Raw genomic sequence first — 20,149 nt, forward strand, 5'->3', positions numbered from 1 at the left:
ACTTAGGTCAATTTATACATGGACTACAATGACAGTTGAATACATGACATCACCTCTCCCCGCAAAGTCTTATTGGGATCACAGGTTAAGTCTCTCTGGTGGTTTACGCTCCCTTGTAGAGCGCCTGAGTTGGGGCTCCAGTTGTTGGGCGCTGGCTTGAGTGTCTGCTGTTTGCAGTGCCTCAGGCCTGTCCAGACTGCCCACAGTGACTGGGCTCTCCTCCACTTGGTTCCGGTGTTCGGTCACCTGTGGTGGAGTGAACTCTACAACGTGTTCTTCCTCTGCTTCTTCTATGGGGTTGCTGAACCTCCTTTTTGTTAGATCCACGTGTTTGCGGCAGATTTGTCCATTGCTAAGTTTAAAAACCAGAATCCTATTCCCCTCTTTGGCAATCACAGTGCCTGCGAGCCATTTGGGCCCTGCAGCATAGTTGAGGACAAAGACAGGGTCATTGACATCAATACATCGCGCCCTCGCATTCCCGTCATGGTAGTCACATTGTGACCGGCGCCTGCTCTCAACAATTTCTTTCATGGTGGGGTGTATAAGGGATAACCTGGTTTTGAGCGTCCTTTTCATTAGCAGCTCTGCGGGTGGAACCCCTGTGAGCGAGTGTGGTAGGGATCTATTGGCCAACAGGAGGCGTGATAAGTGGCTTTGTAGGGAACCCCCTTGGATTCTGAGCATCCCCTGTTTGATTATCTGCACTGCTCGTTCCGCCTGGCCGTTTGAGGCCGGCTTGAACGGTGCCGTTCTGACATGGTTGATACCATTTCCTGCCATGAAGTCCTGAAATTCACTGCTAGTAAAGCACGGGCCATTGTCGCTGACCAAGACGTCCGGTAGACCATGGGTGGCGAACATTGCCCGTAGACTTTCTATCGTGGCAGACGATGTGCTTGAATTTAAAATGTCACACTCGATCCATTTGGAGTAGGCGTCTACAACAACCAAAAACATTTTACCCATGAAAGGACCTGCGTAGTCCACATGGATGCGTGACCATGGCTTGGCGGGCCAGGACCAGGGGCTAAGGGGGGCTTCCCTGGGCGCATTGCCCAGCTGGGCACACGTGTTGCACCTGCGAACACAAAGTTCCAGGTCTGCATCTATCCCTGGCCACCAAACGTGTGACCTGGCAATTGGCTTCATCATGACAATGCCCGGGTGCTCATTGTGGAGTTCTCGGATGAACGCCTCTCTGCCCATCTGGGGCATGACTACTCGGTTTCCCCATAGTAGGCAATCGCCTGAATGGAGAGTTCATCCTTGCACCTGTGAAATGGTTTAAATTCCTCAGGGCATGTCCCGTACGTGGCTGCCCAGTCCCCATTCAGGACACATTTCTTGACTAAAGATAGTAGCGGATCTCTATTTATCCAGACTTTGATCTGACGGGCTGTCACGGGTGAGCCTTCGCTTTCAAAAGTTTCAACAGCTATGACCATCTCAGCAGCATGCTCTGTTGCCCCCTCGGTGGTGGCTTGTGGGAGCCTGCTGAGTGCATCGGCGCAGTTTTCAGTGCCCGGTCTGTGCCGATTTGTATAGTCATCGGCGGCTAAAGTGAGTGCCCACCTCTGTATGCGGGCCGACGCATTTGCATTGATGGCCTTGTTGTCGGCCAAAAGGGAAGTTAGGGGTTTGTGATCTGTCTCCAGCTCAAATTTCCTGCCAAACAGGTACTAGTGCATTTTTTTTACTGCATCTGCACATACAAGCGCTTCCTTTTCTACCATCCCGTAGCCCCTTTCCGCCTGGGACAGACTTTTGGAGGCATAAGCTACCGGTTGTAACTGACCCTTGGCATTAACATGCTGCAACACTCACCCGACTCCATAGGATGACGCATTGCACGTTAAAACAAGTTTCTTGCATGAGTCATATAGCGTTATCAGATTGTTGGAGCAGAACAAATTGCGTGCTCTATCAAAAGCCCGTTCCTGGCTGTCTCCCCAAACCCATTCGTGACCTTTGCGTAGGAGCATGTGTAGTGGCTCTAACAGCGTGCTCAATTTGGGAAGAAAGTTACCAAAATAGTTCAGGAGCCCCAGGAACGAACGCAGCTCCGTCGTGTTACGGGGTCTGGGTGCACTCTGGATCGCTTCCGTTTTGGACGCAGTAGGGCTGATCCCGTCTGCTGCTACCCTCATCCCCAGGAATTCTACCTCTGGAGCAAGGAAGACGCACTTCGCCTTTTTCAGTCGCAGACCTACCCGGTCCAGTCTGCGTAGCACCTCCTCCAGGTTGTGGAGGTGTTCTTCAGTATCGCAACCCGTGATGAGGATGTCCTCTTGAAAACCACCGTCCTTGGAATCGACTTGAGGAGACTTTCCATGTTTCGTTGAAAGATCGCGGCGGCCGAGCGAATCCCGAATGGACATCTGTTGTACTCAAACAACCCCTTGTGTGTCGTGATGATGGTCAGCTTCTTCGACTCACTCGCCAGCTCCTGGGTCATGTAAGCTGAGGTCAGGTCCAATTTTGAAAAAAGTTTGCCACCGGATAGCGTCGCAAAGAGGTCCTCCACTCTCGGTAGCGGGTACTGGTCTTGGAGTGACACCCGATTGATGGTGGCCTTGTAATCACCACATATCCTGACCGACCCATCCACCTTGAGCACTGGCACGATCGGGCTCGCCCAGTCACTGAATTCGAGATGATGCCTTCCCTCAGCAGGCGGTCCAATTCGCCTTCTATCTTTTCCCGCATCACGTACAGCACCGCTCTGGCCTTGTGGTGTACTGGCCTGGCGTCCGGGTTTATGTGAATCACTACCTTGGTCCCCATGAAAGTGCCAATGTCGGGTTGAAATAGTGAGTCAAATTTATCCAGGACCTGTGAGCATGATATTTGCTCCACAGAAGAAATTGCATTGACATCACCCCATTTCCAGTTCATGACAGCAAGCCAACTCCTCCCGATTAGTGCGGGACTGTCCCCCAGGACAATCCAGAGTGGCAACCTGTTCTCCGAATCTTTGTGGGTCACGACTACTGTGGCACTGCCTAACACCGGAATGATCTCCTTTGTATATGTCCGTAGCTGTGCGTCAATCGGCAATAATTTTGGCCTCCTGGCCTTGGACGCCCACAACTTGTCGAACTGTTTGATACTTATCAGGGACTGGCTGGCCCCCATGTCTAGCTCCATTGATACTGGGATGCCATTGAAGAGCACTTTCATCATTATCAGTGGCGTCCTGGTGTATGAACTGTATATGTGCTCGACATGAACTCGCTGAACTTCAGCTTCCAGCGAGTTCCCCCAGTGTCCATTTGGCCTCGTAGGGCTTACATCAGGCTCGTCCTCCTCGTACATCAACCTGGCTGCAGGCTTCCTGCACATACACGCCAAGTGACTGCTGACGTTGCAGTTTCTGCAGGTATATTGCTGATACCTGCAAGCTCTGGCTGTGTGTTTGCCTCCACACCTCCAACATGAGCCGTTGTTGGAAACAAAAGGTCCATTACCAGTCAATCGTCTCTGACTGTCTCTGTAACTGTCCTTAAATGCACCATTGACAGGTGTTGATGGCCCCATTACTGGCCGCATTGTCCCTTGCGATGGCATGAATCGCCGTTCAGCTAGCCATTGTCTCTGTTGAATTCCCCCTTTGGGTTCGACTACATGCTCGGGCATGTCCGATTGCCCTTGTCTGCCTGGAGAACTGTGTGCCGCATTAACAATGTTGACTCCCTGTCCATTTGCTGCATTTAAACCAAGATTTTTGTTAAACATCATTCTGGTCTCTTCCTCCCCTGAGATGAATGTCTGGGCCATCTTGCAACCACCATAAGCAAAGCAAATTGTCAAATGAAATTTTCAATAAACTACAGAATGAACAAACATAAAGGAATTGTACTTTCACCTTTTCTTTATCGAGCTGATACTCATTTGATCACAAACGGCTTGATAGGTTTTTCTAGTTAATAAAGAGGGCATCAGAATAGCACTGGTTTAATCAGAAGTGAAGTCTTCTTTCTTCAATGTTCTTTCTTCTTTGTCCCCAAACTCCTTTAACTCATCAAACATGCTATAGTCCCGCTATCTGTAAAGGTTTAGAAAATGGATTGATAGCACTGGTTTAATCATAAGTGACATCTTCTTTCTTCTTTCTCTGGTGATCTCTCTCGTCAGACGAGGGCGCGATCTTTGAAGGTTTCTTCCCTCAGAAGGCCAAGAGCTTGGCTGCTTTCCCATTGGATGGCGAGCTCTGTTTTACATTATTTAGGATATACGGCACGGAAACAGGCCATTCCGCCCAAGCAGTCCATGCCGGTGTTTATGCTCCACTCGAGCCTCCTCCCATTCGGCACATCTTGCGACATTCACTAGAATCGATGCGCAATGAGTCTCTGACGAACAGCCCTTGCAGCCGCAATAGTGTCAGGCTGCCTCCTCCTTGGCTGAAGCTCCTTGTCTTCCTCCTCATTGTCGTCATCTTTCTGAGTTAGATCATCCATCCCTGCTGGTAATGGCTGGCCCCTCATGATGGCCAGGTTGTGCAGCATGTAGCAGACAACGGTGGAGATGGACACTCTAACAGGTGAGTACTGAAATACCCCTCCAGAGCGGTCAAGGCAGCGGAAATGCTGCTTCAGAACCCTGATAGTTTGCTCTATAATGGTCCTGGTTGCGAAATGGCTGGTGTTGTAGCACTGCTCGGCAGGGCTGGTGAGATTGCGGAGTGGTGTTATCAGCCAGGTGGCCACACCATATCCTTCATGACATGGCTGGAATATCGTGGCACACAGTTCTCCTGCAGGATGAAGGCATCGTGGCAACTGCCAGGATAGCGGGCATTCACAGCGAGGATCATCTGCCTGTGATTGCACACCAGCTGAACGTTGAGGGAGTGGTAGCCCTTTCGATTGTGCAACACCTCTCCATTGTGAGGCGGGGCCTGCAATGCCACATGCATACAATCAATGGCCTCCTGAACCATGAGGAAGCCTGCTATCCTGGCAAAGTCACAGGAGCACTCATCCTGGCTCTCCCTGGACATGCTGAACTTGATGTAGTCCATTCGTCGGCTGTAGACAGCGTCGGTCACCTGGCGAACGCAGCAATGTGCTGCAAACTGTGAGATATTGCATAAATCGCCTAACTCCTTATACCCGCCTTTGGCCCATATCCCTTAATACCTTTGGTTAACAAAAAGCTATCAATCTCCGATTAAAAATTAACAATTGATCTACCAGCAATTGCTGTTTGCAGAAGAGAGTTCCAAACTTCTACCACCCTTTGTGTAGAAGTGTTTCCTAATTTCACTCCTGAAAGGCCTGGCTCTAATTTTAAGACTTTGGCTAGAAATTCCGTTGCGCCCTGTTTGGGGGCAGTAAAATCCACAAGGCGGGACTTTTTGCGCCAGGCTCAAAAAAACGCACTCCACTTGCTCTCTGGGGCGCTAACAGGGCGGACGGGTCGGAAGCGGTGCGCAGCGCTGTGCACTGGGTCGTATAGGAGGGGCTTGCCCCTTCATTAAAGGGGAGGGCCCAAGCTTCCAAATCTGCGGGGCCCTACCTGGATCATCGGGGAGCGGGGTGCCTTGCCACCAGCTCAGCACTCAAGCGGAGTGTCAGGCTGCCAGTCCGCGGCACGTATCCTGCGTTTAAAGTGGCAATGGACCGCGATAAGTAAGTCTGCACATTTTTTATTGACCCACCCGCCACCTCCCCTTTAACTTGCGTCCTGCAAGCATCTTGCTGCCCCATTCACATCATCTGACATTGTCGCTGTCAGCGCCCGGAGCAGCTTCAGGGGGCACGGGCCCCCGGCTTTTAAGAGATGGTTGGATAGGCACTTAAAGTGCTGTAACCTGCAGGGTTACAGACCTAGAGCTGGTAACTGGGATTAGACTGGATGACCTTTTGTTGGACGGAGCAGATATAATGGTAAGTACTGCAGGGAATAGAATACGGCCAGGGTGATCTCCTGGACTAGTTTCTATCGCCTGGATTTGTCGGAGAGGAATTTTCCCATATTTTTTCTCCCTAAGTTGGCCTGAGTTTTTATCTGGTTTTTGCCTCACCCAGGAGATCACATGGCTCTGGTTGGGGTGGAGTGTAGAATGTTTCAGTATAAGGGGTGTTGCAGTTGTGCGAGGCGGACTGGTTGGGCTGGGTGCTCTTTTATTTCCATCATTGTTCATAGGTTTATATGTAACCTTCAGGGCTGCTGACCAAGGGCCATGCGGCTGTTTGTCGGCCGGCGCGGACACGATGGGCCGGAATGGTCTTCTTCTGCGCTTTCTACCTTTCTATGTTCTACAGCGGCTCGTGGCGCTACCGGTCACCGCAGAATTTAGCGGGAGTCGATAGCAGCACCGCGCCCGGGCAAAAAGTCGTTTGCACTAAGGTTTGCACCCGGTGGCACTAATGGGAGACATGAACAACCTCAACTTCTCCCCCGAAGCCTCCTAGTCCTAGAATCTCCAACCAGCAGAAATAGTTTCTCTCTATCTACCCTAACTGTTCCCCTTAATATCTTGAAAACTTCTATCAGATTACCCCTTAACCTTCTAAATTCGAGGGAATACAACCCTAATTTGTGTAATCCCTGTCGTAACTTAACCTTTGAAGTCCGGGTATCATTCTGGTAAATCTACACTGCACTCCCTCAAAGGCCAATATATCCTTCCTAAGGTGCCCAGTACTGCTCACTGCTCCGGGTGTGGTCTAACCAGGGTTTTGTAAAGCTGGAGCATAATTTCTACCCCGTTGTACTCTAGTCCTCTAGAAGGTCTGTGAAGCATCTTGGGACATATCACTACGTTAAAAGTGCTACAAAATGCAAGTTGTTGCTGTAGTGGGCCAGACAAAAGAGGTTTTTTTTACAAAAATTGCCCTGTTTCTTTGATAGGACATTTTGCTTCCTGTAATTGATTGCTGTGTGACGAGGAAACCCTGATGTCATGTTTTGGGGTTGTACACAAGACATCTTCTCAAGTTCAGCATCAGTAGCCACTCTTCTGAGCAGAATTCACCCCCCCCCTCCCTATGGTGCAAAGTGTATCTTTTAGCTGCCCAATATCTAGGTAAATAATATGGGCCAAATATCGCGGTCTCTACCGGCGCGAACGATGTGCGCACGCACCCTTGGAGGCCCCGTAACTGCTGGTTCTCGGCATGCAATGCAAATGCAGCGAAATCCGGTACTTGCAAATTGTTGAAAAGTCTTTTGACAGTTCCAACGTATCCCCGGGAGGAGGACCTTCGCGGACAGAGATTTGGGCTATTTGCCCAACTCCTAACCGACGAATGTCCTTCAAACTCTTAGGCCTGGTAAAAGCAAGCATAAGGCCTGCTTTTACCAGTGTAAGTTATAACAGATAGCAAAATAAAATGTTATCAATAATTTTTATATTAAAAACCCTGTCCATTAAGAAAATTTATTTTTACCCCTATTAAAACATATTTAAAAAAATTCAAAAAAATATTTTTTTGTCTAAAACATTTAATTAAATTCAATTTCAATTAATGTTAAATATGCTTTGTACACAAGCTGCAGGAATACATCAGGTAATTCTTCTCTCTTAGAATGTAAACTGAAAGTACTGTTATCAGACCAAGGATCAGAATCTAAACCAGTGGAGGGTTTGTTTAAATAAAAATAACTCTGTTCGCGAGCCTCTGACACTATCCCTCTCCTTGGCCACTGACCAAGACCATTCGCAACCTCGCCGTGCTATTTGGCCCTGAGCTGAGCTTTCAACCCCATAACCTCTCCATCACTAAGGCCGCCTACTTCCACCTCCGTAACATTGCCCGTCTCCGCCCCTGCCTCGGCTCACCTTCTGCTGAAACCCTCATCCATGCCTTCGTTACCTCCAAACTCACTATTCCAATGCAATCCTGGCTGAACTCACACCTTCCACCATCTGTAAATTAGGAGCTCATCCAAAATTCTGCTGCCTGTGTCCTGACTCGCGCCAAGTCCCGCTCACCCATCACCCCTGTGCTCGCTGAACCACATTGGCTCCTGTCCAGTAACAGCTCGATTTCAAAATTCTCATCCCTGTGTTTATATCCCTCCATGGCCTTGCCCCTCCCTATCTCTGTAACCTCCTCCAGCCTGCAGCCCTCCGAGATCACTGCACTCCTCCAATTGCACATCCCTGATTTTCAAAACTCCACCATTGGCTGCCATGCCTTCAGCTGCCGAGGTCCTAAGCTCTGGAATTCTCTCCCTGAACTTCGCCACTTCTCTACCTCTCTCTTCCAATTGAAGTCGCCTTTTAAAATTTACCTCTTTGATCAAGCTTTTGGTCACCTGTCGTAATATATCTTTATGTGGCTCGGTGTCAAATCTTGTCTGATAATGGTCCTGTGAAATGCCATGGGAACTTTTTACTATGTTAAAGAGGCTATATAAGTGCCAGTTATTGTTGTTGTAGTAGATGAGTTGTATCCAGTATAAAACAGTGGATCATGCTATTGTGTTCCGAACACAGATGAGACTGCACACAGGGAGGTTAAAGTAACAATGACCTCAGTCTTTATTAAGACATTCCAGAGTGAGGAACAGGCTTTAGGGGCCGGCTTATATACAGTGCTCCCAAGGGATGCTGGGATCCCTTGGGACTTCAGGGGATGTGCTCCCTGGTGGCGGAACATGGGAGCAAATGCTTTAGAGATACACAACATCACTTCCCCCCCCCCCAAAGTCAAAGTGAAAACTATTTACAAGGTGAGACGGTCAGGAGCCTTTCTTTCCCTGGTGGACCACCTGGGTACAAATGTCTGTTCTGGTGTGTTGGCTGTGCCCTCGCTGGGCTGGCGTGTTGTTGGCCCTGCAGGGCTGTTGGGTGAACCTGGCCTTGCTGGGCTGTTGGGTGTGATGGGTTCGATTTCCTGGTCCGGGGTGGTATCGTTGATCCTTTGGGTGTGTGTTGAGGGCTCGAAAAAGGTGGTGTCTGCTGTGGGTTGTTCAGGGCAGTCTGTGAACCGCAGCCTCATTTGGTCCAGGTGCTTTCTGCAAATTTGTATATTGTCTAGTTTGACTACAAACACCCTATTCCCTTCTTCAGCTATCACCGTGCCCGCGATCCACTTGGGACCATGTCCATAGTTTAGCACATACACAGGGTCATTCAGATCAATTTCCGGTGACACAGTGGCGCGACTATCGTTTACATTTTGTTGCTGCCACCTGATCTCTACCTGATCATGCAGGTTGGGGTGAACCAGCGAGAGTCTGGTTTTAAGTGTCCTTTTCATGAGTAGCTCAGCCGGGGACACCCCTGTGAGCAAGTGGGGTCTCGTGCGGTAGCTGAGCAGTAATCGGGACAGGCGGGTTTGGAGTGAGCCTTCTGTGACTCGTTTAAGGCTCTGTTTGATTGTTTGTACTGCCCACTCTGCCTGCCTATTGGAGGCAGGTTTAAATGGGGCTGAGGTGACATGTTTGATCCCATTGCGGGTCATGAATTCTTTAAATTCGGTACTGGTGAAACATGGCCCGTTGTCACTGACCAGTATGTCAGGCAGGCCGTGGGTGGCAAACATGGCCCTCAGGCTTTCAATGGTGGTGATGACGGTGCTTCCCGACATTATTTCACATTCCAGCCATTTTGAAAAAGCATCCACCACCACCAGGAACATTTTACCGAGAAACGGGCCCGCATAGTCGACATGGATCCTCGACCATGGTCTGAAGGGCCAGGACCACAAACTTAGTGGTGCCTCTCTGGGCGCGTTGCTCAACTGAGCCCATACACTGCATTGCCGTACACAGGACTCTAAGTCAGAGTCGATACCGGGCCACCACACGTGGGATCTGGCTATCGCTTTCATCATTACTATACCTGGGTGTGTGCTGTGGATATCCAAGATGAACATCTCCCTGCCCTTTTTGGGTAGCACTACACAGTTACCCCACAACAGGCAGTCTGCCTGAATGGACAGCTCGTCCTTTCGTCGCTGGAACGGTTTGATTAGCTCTTGCATTTCAACAGGGATGCTGGCCCAGCTCCCATGCAGTACACAGTTTTTTACTAGGGACAGCAGAGAATCTTGGCTGGTCCAAGTCCTAATCTGGTGGGCCGTGACAGGTGATTTATCATTTTCAAACGCGTCCATGACCATCAACAAGTCTGCGGGCTGCACCACCATCAACAAGTTTGCAGGCTGTGCCATTTCCACCCCCATGGTGGGCAATGGTAGCCGACTGAGAGCATCCGCACAGTTCTCGGTGCCTGGCCTGTGGCAGATGGTATAGCTATACGCTGATAGCGCGAGTGCCCACCTTTGTATGCGGGCTGAGGCATTAGTATTTATCCCCTTGTTTTCAGCGAACAGGGATATGAGGGGCTTGTGATCAGTTTCCAGCTCAAATTTGAGGCCAAACAGGTACTGATGCATTTTCTTTATCCCGAACACACACGCTAATGCCTCTTTCTCAATCATGCTGTAGGCCCTCTCGGAATTAGACAAGCTCCTGGAGGCATAGGCGACAGGTTGCAACTTCCCCGCAACGTTAGCTTGTTGTAATACACATCCGACTCCGTACAACGACGCGTCACATGCTAGCACAAGTCTTTTATACAATACAAGCAGCTTGTTGGAGCATAAAATGTTTCTGGCTTGCTCAAAAGCAATTACTTGTTTTTTTCCCCATACCCAGTTCTCACCTTTACACAAAAACACATGTAGGGGCTCCAAGAGGGTGCTTAACCCCGGTAGGAAGTTACCAAAATAATTGAGGAGTCCCAGGAACGACCGCAGCTCCGTGACATTCTGTGGCCTGGGCGCGTTCCTGATAGCCTCTGTCTTGGCGTCTGTGGGCCGAATGCCATCCGCCGCGATGTTTCTCCCCAAAAACTCCACTTCTGTTGCCATAAAGACGCATTTCGACCTCTTCAGCCGCAGCCCTACGCGATCCAGTCGCTGGAGGACGTCCTCCAGGTTTTATAGGTGCTCGACGGTGTCCCGACCCGTGACCAATATGTTGTCCTGAAAAACCACCGTACGTAGTACTGACTTGAGGAGGCTCTCCATGTTTCTCTGGAAGCTCGCTGCAGCCAACCGAATTCCAAACGTGCATCTGTTGTAGATGAACAGTCCCTTGTGCGTGTTGATGCAGGTGAGGCCCTTCGAAGACTCCTCCAGCTCCTGCGTCATGTAGGCCAAAGTTAGGTCAAGCTTGGTGAACGTCTTGTCTCCTGCCAGCGTCTCAAATAGGTCGTCTGCCTTAGGTTGCGGGTATTGGTCCTGTAGCGAGAAACGACTAATAGTTACTTTATAATTGCCGCAAATCCTGACCGTGCCATCACTTTTGAGTACTGGAACAATTGGTCTGGTCCACTCGCTGAATTCCACTGGAGAGATGATGCCCTCGCGTTGCAGCCTGTCCAGCTCGATTTCCACTCTCTCCCTCATCATGTTAGGTACCGCTCGCGCCTTATGATGGATGGGTCATGCCTCTGGGACCAAGTGGATTCGCACCTTTGCTCCGGAAAAGTTTCCAATGCCTGGCTCAAAAAGGGAAGGAAATTTGTTAAGAACCTGGGTACATGAGGCATCATCAACATGTGATAGCGCTCGGATGTCATCCCAGTTCCAGCGGATTTTGCCCAGCCAGCTCCTTCCAAGCAGTGTGGGGCCATCGCCCGGGACAATCCAGAGTGGCAGTTCGTGCACCGTGCCCTCATAGGTGACCTTCACCATGGCGCTTCCCAGGACAGTAATGAGCTCTTTGGTGTATGTTCTCAGTTTCGTGTGGATGGGGCTCAGGGCCGGTCTGAGTGCCTTGTTGCACCACAGTCTCTCAAACATCTTTTTACTCATGATGGATTGGCTAGCGCCAGTGGCCAGTTCTATGGCTACGGGTAAGCCATTCAATTTTACATTTAGCATTATAGGTTGACATTTCGTCGAAAATGTGTGCACCCTGTGTACTTCAGCATCTTCCTCCTCTCTCTGAGGCTCGAAATTGCTTTGATCCACCATGGACCGATCTTCCTCTGCCACTTGGTGGTTTAGCAGGTTTTACAGAGCTAGCAGCTCTCCTGCAAGCTCGTTGGAGGTGCTCCATTGTTCCACAGCTCTTGCAAACATACCCTTTGAAGCGGCATGAATAGGCTGAATGGAAGCCTTCACAACGCCAACAAGGTGTGAATTGCCTTGTATTCATCCTTTGTTGCGGACTCTGAGTCATCTGGGTCACTTGAGGCCTGCTGGCAGTTGCAGACTCATGGTCTCTGCCCTGTACATTTCTGCTCGCAAACACAGTTCCAGTTAATTTATGAACATTGCTAGCACTTGTGTGCTGAGAGATTTGTTTGGTGTTATCACTGGTGGACATAAACGCCTCTGCTATCGCAATGGCCTTACTGAGGGTCGGTGTCTCTACAGTCAAAAGTTTTCGTAGGATGGTCTTGTGGCCAATGCCCAGTACAAAAAAGTCTCTGAGCATCTGCTCCAGGTAGCCATCAAACTCACATTGTCCTGCAAGTCGCCTTAGCTCGGCGACATAGCTCACCACTTCCTGACCTTCAGATTACTGGCATGTGTAGAACCGATACCTCACCATCAGCACACTCTCCCTCGGGTTAAGATGCTCCCGAACCAGTGTACACAGCTCCTCATACGACTTATCTGTGGGTTTCACCGGAGCCAGAAGATTCTTCATGAGGCTGTAGGTCGGTGCCCCGCAGACTGTGAGGAGGACCGCTCTCCTTTTTGCAGCGCTTCCTTCTCCGTCCAGCTCGTTGGTTACAAAGTACTGGTCTAGCCGTTCGACATAGGCTTCCCAGTCCTCACCCTCCGAGAACTTCTCCAGGATGCCCACAGTTTGCTGCATATTTGCGTTGGATTCGTATACTCGTCGCCAGTTATTGTGTTCCTAACACAGATGAGACTGCACACAGGGAGGTTAAAGTAATGGCGACCTCAGTCTTTATTCAGACACTCCAGAGTGAGGAACAGGCCTTAGGTGCCAGCTTATATACAGTGCTCCCAAGGGATGCTGGGATCTCTTGGGACTTCAGGGGATGCGCTCCCTGGTGGCGGAACATGGAAGTGCATGCTTTACAGAAACACAACACATACACTTCACTATTCCCCATGACATATACAAAAATAAAGATGCCACTCACTTTCTCTCTATATGCATAGGCTCCAAATTTCCTGACTTGGGAGAAGTCCCATGTCTTCTGCATAGATGGGAGGGGGGGAAGGGGAGCTGGAATATGGACTGGAACCAGGCTCCACCAGAGTTTCACCCAGTGAACAGCAGATCTTTTAATTCCGCTGACCCTACCACCACATCAATGAGCCATTTCAGGGGGAGATCCCAGGCTTTGCTGGTGATTTGTCCCTTTAAATGCCTCAGCGAAATTCATGCATGGGTCTGGTGTGTCTCCCTTTGAGGCCTTCTGTAGGCCCCAACTCATCACTATCATAAGGTGAAATCTATCCAGAGATTATCAATTATCTACTCTAGTGTCCAAGTTGATCCATTGGCAGCTGAATACTTACAAAAAATATATATATCGCCCAATTTGACCTCAGCAGGACCTCAGGCAGAAATTCAAGGCACTGGTCTGTCTTAGGGTAGATCAGGGTGGGCCGGGCTGCCCAGACATGTGCTACTGATATTTCCTTTAACGACTGCTAGTTCGGCACTCTACATTCAGTACCAATGGGTGGAGTGTACATATAACATGCTCCACCCATTGGTACCTGATCATCACAATAGGACTCCGATTTAAATACAGGTTAATCCTCCCTTATCCAGAACTCCCTTATCCGGAATCACCCCTCATCCAAAACCATTCCCGGCCATCGGGTGGCGCATGCGCGAAACTCCGACATGAACAAATTGAACAAATTGAAGTCCTTCCTCGCTGCCAACTCCCGCAATCGCTGGCCTGACCCCGCAATCCACCGCCCCCCCACCCCCCCCATGAGCGCTCTGCCACACTTCCAGCCCCAAGCCTGCCAGCCCCGATATCCTGTACCATCCAATTTAACATGACCACCCCTCGTCCGGAAAAATCCCTTATCCAGAACAAGCCAGGTCTCGAGGGTTCCGGATAAGGGAGGTTCAATCTGTATTGAAATAATGCTCCTGCCTGTTTTGTATAGGGTCGATGCTGGCTGCCCATTTCAAGGCCCGCTCGAAAATCTGGTCAGGCAAGCCTCAGGCAGCCAGTGGGAAGGAGATTTTTTTATATAAATGTCATCTGCCTAGAAAAATCATCCCCAGTGTCTCTGCGTTAGCAACTCTCATCTGCTTTGGTAAAATTGGAAAAAAAAGCTGAATCGAAAAGCACAGATTTGCAAGTAATTTCAGCTAGCAGCAAGCAGTGTTGACAATGACTGCTAATTGTTGACAAAAGGCTGCTTAACGATTTTCCCCCATAGCAATCAATGGTGTATTCTCAGTAAGTGCAAAATATCCACTTTCATACTGGTTTTCAATGAAAAAATAATTGGCCCTGGGACCTTGGAGTCTTTTGTGTCTTAAAAGGCACATTTATATTCTAGCAGTGAGACAACTCCCTCTGTTGGCTATAACCCATATTACAAATGTCTTGATTGTTCAGGGAACCAATGACATCACACATCCACAAAAATATAGGTCCACAAATGTGTATTGGTTTAAAAAAGCTAGATTCAATCAACGCGGCGAGCAGATCTATTAAGGAAGTGGGTCTCCATTCTACAACCAAGCCCAGGAACACTGTCACTGGACTAATAATCAAAAGGCAGAAACTAACATAACAAGGTTGCTGTCCCTGGACTGAAACAGTTGGAAATACAGGTACTGCAATGTAAAACCAACTGAATGGAAATTATTTGTCACCTGCTGTCGCTCAATGGGCAGCACCCTCGCCTCTGAGTCAGAAAGTTGTGGGTTCTATTATGTATTTAACCCCTTATAACCTGCATCACACCTGTCCACCAAAGGGCCCACCTGTTGGAGTACCAAGGGTTCCCAGCATCCCTTGGGAGCACGGTATATAAGCAGGCCACCCACAAGGTACCTGCACTCTGGAACTACAATAAAGGAGCTAAGGTCACACTTGCTCATTACACACAGTACTCGGTCTGACCATTTATTATGAGCATAACAATTGGCGATGAGGTAACGAACCACGTGAAAATGTAAAAAACAGTCGGCATCCTGGAGAAGTTCTCAGAGGGGGATGGTTGGGAGGCCTTCATGGAGAGACTCGACCAATACTTCGTAGCCAACAAGCTGGAAGGTGACGAGAACGCGACCAAACGAAGGGTGATTCTCCTAACTGTGGAGCAACAACCTATGGCCTCATGAAGAATCTCCTGGCCCCGGCTAAACCAACAGAGAAATCCTATGGAGAACTATGTACGCTGGTCCGGGAGCACCTAAATCCCAAGGAAAGTGTTTTGATGGCGAGATATCGATTCTACACATGTCAACGATCGGAGGGCCAGGAAGTGGTGAGCTACGTCGACGAACTAAGGCGCCTTGCAGGACATTGTGAGTTTGAGGGATTCTTAGAACAAATGCTCAGAGACTTTTTTGTACTGGGCATTGGACATGAGACAATCCTTCACAAACTGTTAACGGTAGAAACTCCGAATCTGAGTAAAGCCATAACGATAGCCCAGGCATTTATGTCAACCAGCGACAACACCAAGCAGATTTCGCAGAACAACGAAGTTTCGGCCAGTGCTGTACAAAAAGTAACGTCGGTTTTGAGCAGAAATGTACATGCAGAATGTACACTGTGGCCCAACCTCAATTGACCCAGAGTTCGCCATCATCTGTTAATGCGAGGCAGTTAACACCCTGTTGGCGCTGCGGGGGTGATCATCGGCCCCATCAATGCCATTTTAAGCACTATGCGTGCAATGGCTGCAGACCTCCAACGAATGTGCAGGCAGGCTGCAAACCTTGCAAACACTGCAAATCACCACGTTGCAGAGGGCAAGATGGAATTGGAAACTCGTATGGAAGAGGCAGAGATGTACAGGGTACACACGTTCATGACGAAATGCCCACCAATAATGTTGAAATTTGAACTGAACGGTATTCCAGTGACTATGGTACTGGACACGGAGGCAAGTCAGTCCATAATGAGTAAAACGGCCTTCGACAGGCTGTGGGGGAAAAATGCACACAGCCCAAGCTCAGCCCCATTCACACGAAGCTAAGGACTTATACAAAGGAACTAATCCTGGTAATTGGCAGTGCTGAAGTCAAAGTCTCCTGTGATGGAGCAGTACACGAACATCCGCTGTGGATTGTGCCAGGGGATGGCCCCATGTTATTTGGCAGAAGCTGACTGGGAAAAATCTGCTGGAACTGGGATGACATCCAAGCGCTGTTGACAACACCGCATGTAGCCAGGTTCTAAGCAAATTCCCTTCGTTATTTGAGCCAGGCATTGGAAGCTTCTCGGGGGCGAAAGTGCAGATCCATTTGGTTCCCGGTATTCGACCCATCCACCACAAGGCTCGGGCGGTACTGTCCATGATGCGTGAAAAAGTGGAAATCAAGCTGGACAGGCTGCAACGTGAAGGCACCATCGCGCCGGTGGAGATCAACGACTGGGCCAGTCCGATTGTTCCGGTACTCAAGGAGGATGGTACAATAAGAATTTGAGGTGACTATAAAGTAACAATTAACCGTTTTTTCGCTACAGGACCAGTACCTGCTACCCAAAATAGACGACCTATTTGCAACCCTGGCTGGAGGGAAGACGTTCACCAAGCTGGACCTGACCTTGGCCTACATTTCGCAGAAGGCCTCACCTGCATCAACACGTACAAAGGTCTGTTCATTTACAACCGTTGCCCGTTCAGGATTCGGTCGGCTGTAACGATCTTCCAGCGGAACATGGAGAGCCTGCTAAAGTCGGTTCCTTGTACAGTTGTCTTCCAGGACGACATATTGGTTACAGGTCAGGACACCATGGAGCACCTGAAGAACCTGGAGGAGGTTCTTAGTCGGTTGGATCGCGTGGGGCTCAGGTTGAAACGCTCGAAGTGTGTTTTCCTGGTACAGGACGTCGAATTCTTAGGAAGGAGAATAGCAGCAGACGACATCAGACCCACCAATGCCAAGACGGAGGCCATCAAGAATGCACCGTAACCACAGAATGTGACGGAGCTGAGGTCGTTCCTGGGACTCCTGAACTATTTCGGTAATTTCCTACCTGGGTTAAGCACCCTGCTCGAACCCCTGCATGCGCTACTGCACAAGGGAGACAACTGGGTATGGGGGAATTCAAAAGAGGCTGCCTTTAAGAAAGCTAAAATCTGTTGTGTTCTAACAAACTGCTTGTTCTGTATAACCCATGTAAACGTCTAGTGTTAGCTTGCGATGCGTTGTCATACGGAGTCGGGTGTATATTACAATAGGCTAATGAATCGGGAATATTGCAACCAGTTGCGTGTGCATCCAGGAGTTTGTCCAAGGCCGAAAGAGCCTACAGCATGGTTAAAAAAGAGGCTCTGGTGTGCATTTACGGGGTAAAAAAATGCACCAGTACTTGTTTGGCCTCAAGTTCGAGTTTGAAACTGACCACAAGCCGCTCTTTTCGCTATTCTCGGAGAGCAAAGGGATCAATACCAATGCCTCTGCCCGCATCCAAAGATGGGCGCTCACGCTGTCGGCATACAACTATGTAATTCGCCACAGACCGGGCACAGAGAACTGCGCAGATGCTCTCAATCGGCTACCATTGCCCACCACCAGGGTGGAAATGGCACAGCCAGCGGACTTGCTTATGGTCATGGAGGCATTTGAGAAAGAGAAATCCCCCATTATGGCCCATCAGATCAGGACCTGGACCAGCCAGGATCTTTTACTGTCCCTGGTAAAAAAACTGTGTCCTCTATGGCAGCTGGTCCAGTGAACCAGTGGAGATGCAGGAAGCGATTAAGCCATTGCACAGACGCAAAGATGAGCTGTCCCTGCAGGCAGACTGTCTCTTGTGGGGCAACCCAAGAAAGGCGGAGACACATTTATTTGTGAACTGCACAGCACCCATCCAGGCATCATGATGATGAAAGCCATAGCCAGATCCCATGTGTTGTGGCCAGGCATCTACTCAGACTTAGAGTCATGTGTACGCCAGTGCAACACTTGCTCTCAGTTGAGCAATGCACTCAGAGAGGCACCGCTAAGTTTATGGTCCTGGCCATCCAAACCGTGGTCGAGGATCCATGTAGACTATGCAGGCCCATTCCTAGGCAAAATGTTTTTGGTTGTCGTGGATGCTTACTCAAAGTGGATTGAATGTGTTATAATGTCTGTAAACATGTCCACGGCCACCATTGAAAGTCTACAAGCTATGTTTGCCATGCACGGCCTGCCCGATGTTCTAGTCAATGACAATGGGCCATGCTTCATCAGTGCCGAATTCAAAGAGTTCATGACCCGCAACAGGATCAAACATGTCACATCTGCGCCATTCAAGCCCGCATCCAACGGCCAGGCAGAACGGGCAGTCCAGACCATCAAGCAAAGCTTGAAACGCATGTCAGAAGGCTCCCTGCAGACCCGGTTGTCCCGAGTACTGCTCAGCTACCGCACCAGACCCCACTTACTCACAGGGATTCCCCCAGCCGAGCTGCTCATGAAAAGGGTGCTTAAATATAGGCTCTCTCTGGTCCACCCTGATCTACATGATCACGTGGAGGACAAGCGGCACCAACAGAGTGTGTACCATGACCATGCAAACTTGTCACGCAATATTGAGATCAATGATCCTGTGTTTGTGCTCAATTATGGACACGGTCCCAAATGGCTCACTGGCACGGTCACAGCCAAAGAGGGGAGTAGGGTGTTTCAGGTCAAACTGACCTATGGACAAACGCACAGAAAACTTGGACCAAATAAACTGTGGTTCACCAAAGCAACGTACAACCCGAAGAGGACACCACCAACTTTGACCTTCCAACACACACACAAGTGGCAACTGACATCACAGTTGACCACGAAACCGAACTCATCATCCCCAGCCACCCGGCAAGGCCGGCTGCCCAACAGCCCCATGAAGAACTGACCAACCCAACCACACCAACATTTGTACCGAGACGATCGACAAGGGAGCGCAAAGCCCCAGATCGTCTCACCTTGTAAATAAGTGTATTGTTAACTTCACGGGGGAGTGATGTTGTGTATTTAACCCCTTGTAACCTGCATCACACCTGTCCACCATAGGGCCTACATGTTGGAGTCCCAAGGGATCCCAGCATCCCTTGGGAGCACGGTATATAAGCAGGCCACCCATGAGGTACCTGCACTCTGGAACTTCAATAAAGGAGCTAAGGTCACACTTGCTCATTACACACAGTACTCAGTCTGAACATTTACTCTGAGCATAACAGATTCAGGTTCCACTCCAGAGATTTGAGCACGAAAAATCTATGCTGACATTCCAGTGTAGTGCTGAGGGAGCGCTGCACTGTCGGAGGTGCCGTCTTTCAGATGAGATGTTAAACTGAGGTTCTGTCTGCTCTCTCAAGTGCCTCACTCCCCCCACTGTGAAGAAATGGGCCCTGGCCCAATGCTAGACACCCATTCATTGTCCTCTGTTGCTTCCTCCTCCACTCCCTCATCCTACCCTGTTGCCTCCTTTTCACCCTTCCCAGTCCCCTTCCTCTCCTGCTCTCCCTATCACTCCCCTCTCTTCCACCCCTCCTATTTGTACCTCCCTCTTCCCTGAGCTCCTAAAGAGAGAGAAGCAGAAGAGGAGAGCAGACAGAAAAGACACATTAAAGATTCACCATATTCTCCAACTTATTATGTGCTACACCAAGAGAGATCGACCAGCATATTCGAACTATAAAATAGCAATTGTGTGTCTTCAGCACTTCAACACTGAAAATATCTGTTACAGTGCTGCCTACAGGAGTGACAGGTAATTACAACAGGTTTTCAATGCACACCACACATACTGAATTTAATGAATATAAAATCAATAAGGAGATCTCCTACCTGGCAGACATGGTGAGGTCATTAAGCTCCTTTCAGTACTGCAGCCACAGCTGTTGAGTAGCACCATTGAGACTGATTTTGATGGCTATCTCCTGCACACTGCCTGAGCCACTGGGGTTGTTACTCAGTGACCATCAGTGAAAGATCCTGCGTAATTGACCCATCCAAAAACAGCAGCGCATGTTGCCAGCACATCTGCTTCTAGTCACGGTTGCAA

The sequence above is a fragment of the Pristiophorus japonicus genome, chromosome 15 (assembly GCF_044704955.1).
Source record: "Pristiophorus japonicus isolate sPriJap1 chromosome 15, sPriJap1.hap1, whole genome shotgun sequence".
Taxonomy (NCBI): domain Eukaryota; kingdom Metazoa; phylum Chordata; class Chondrichthyes; family Pristiophoridae; genus Pristiophorus; species Pristiophorus japonicus.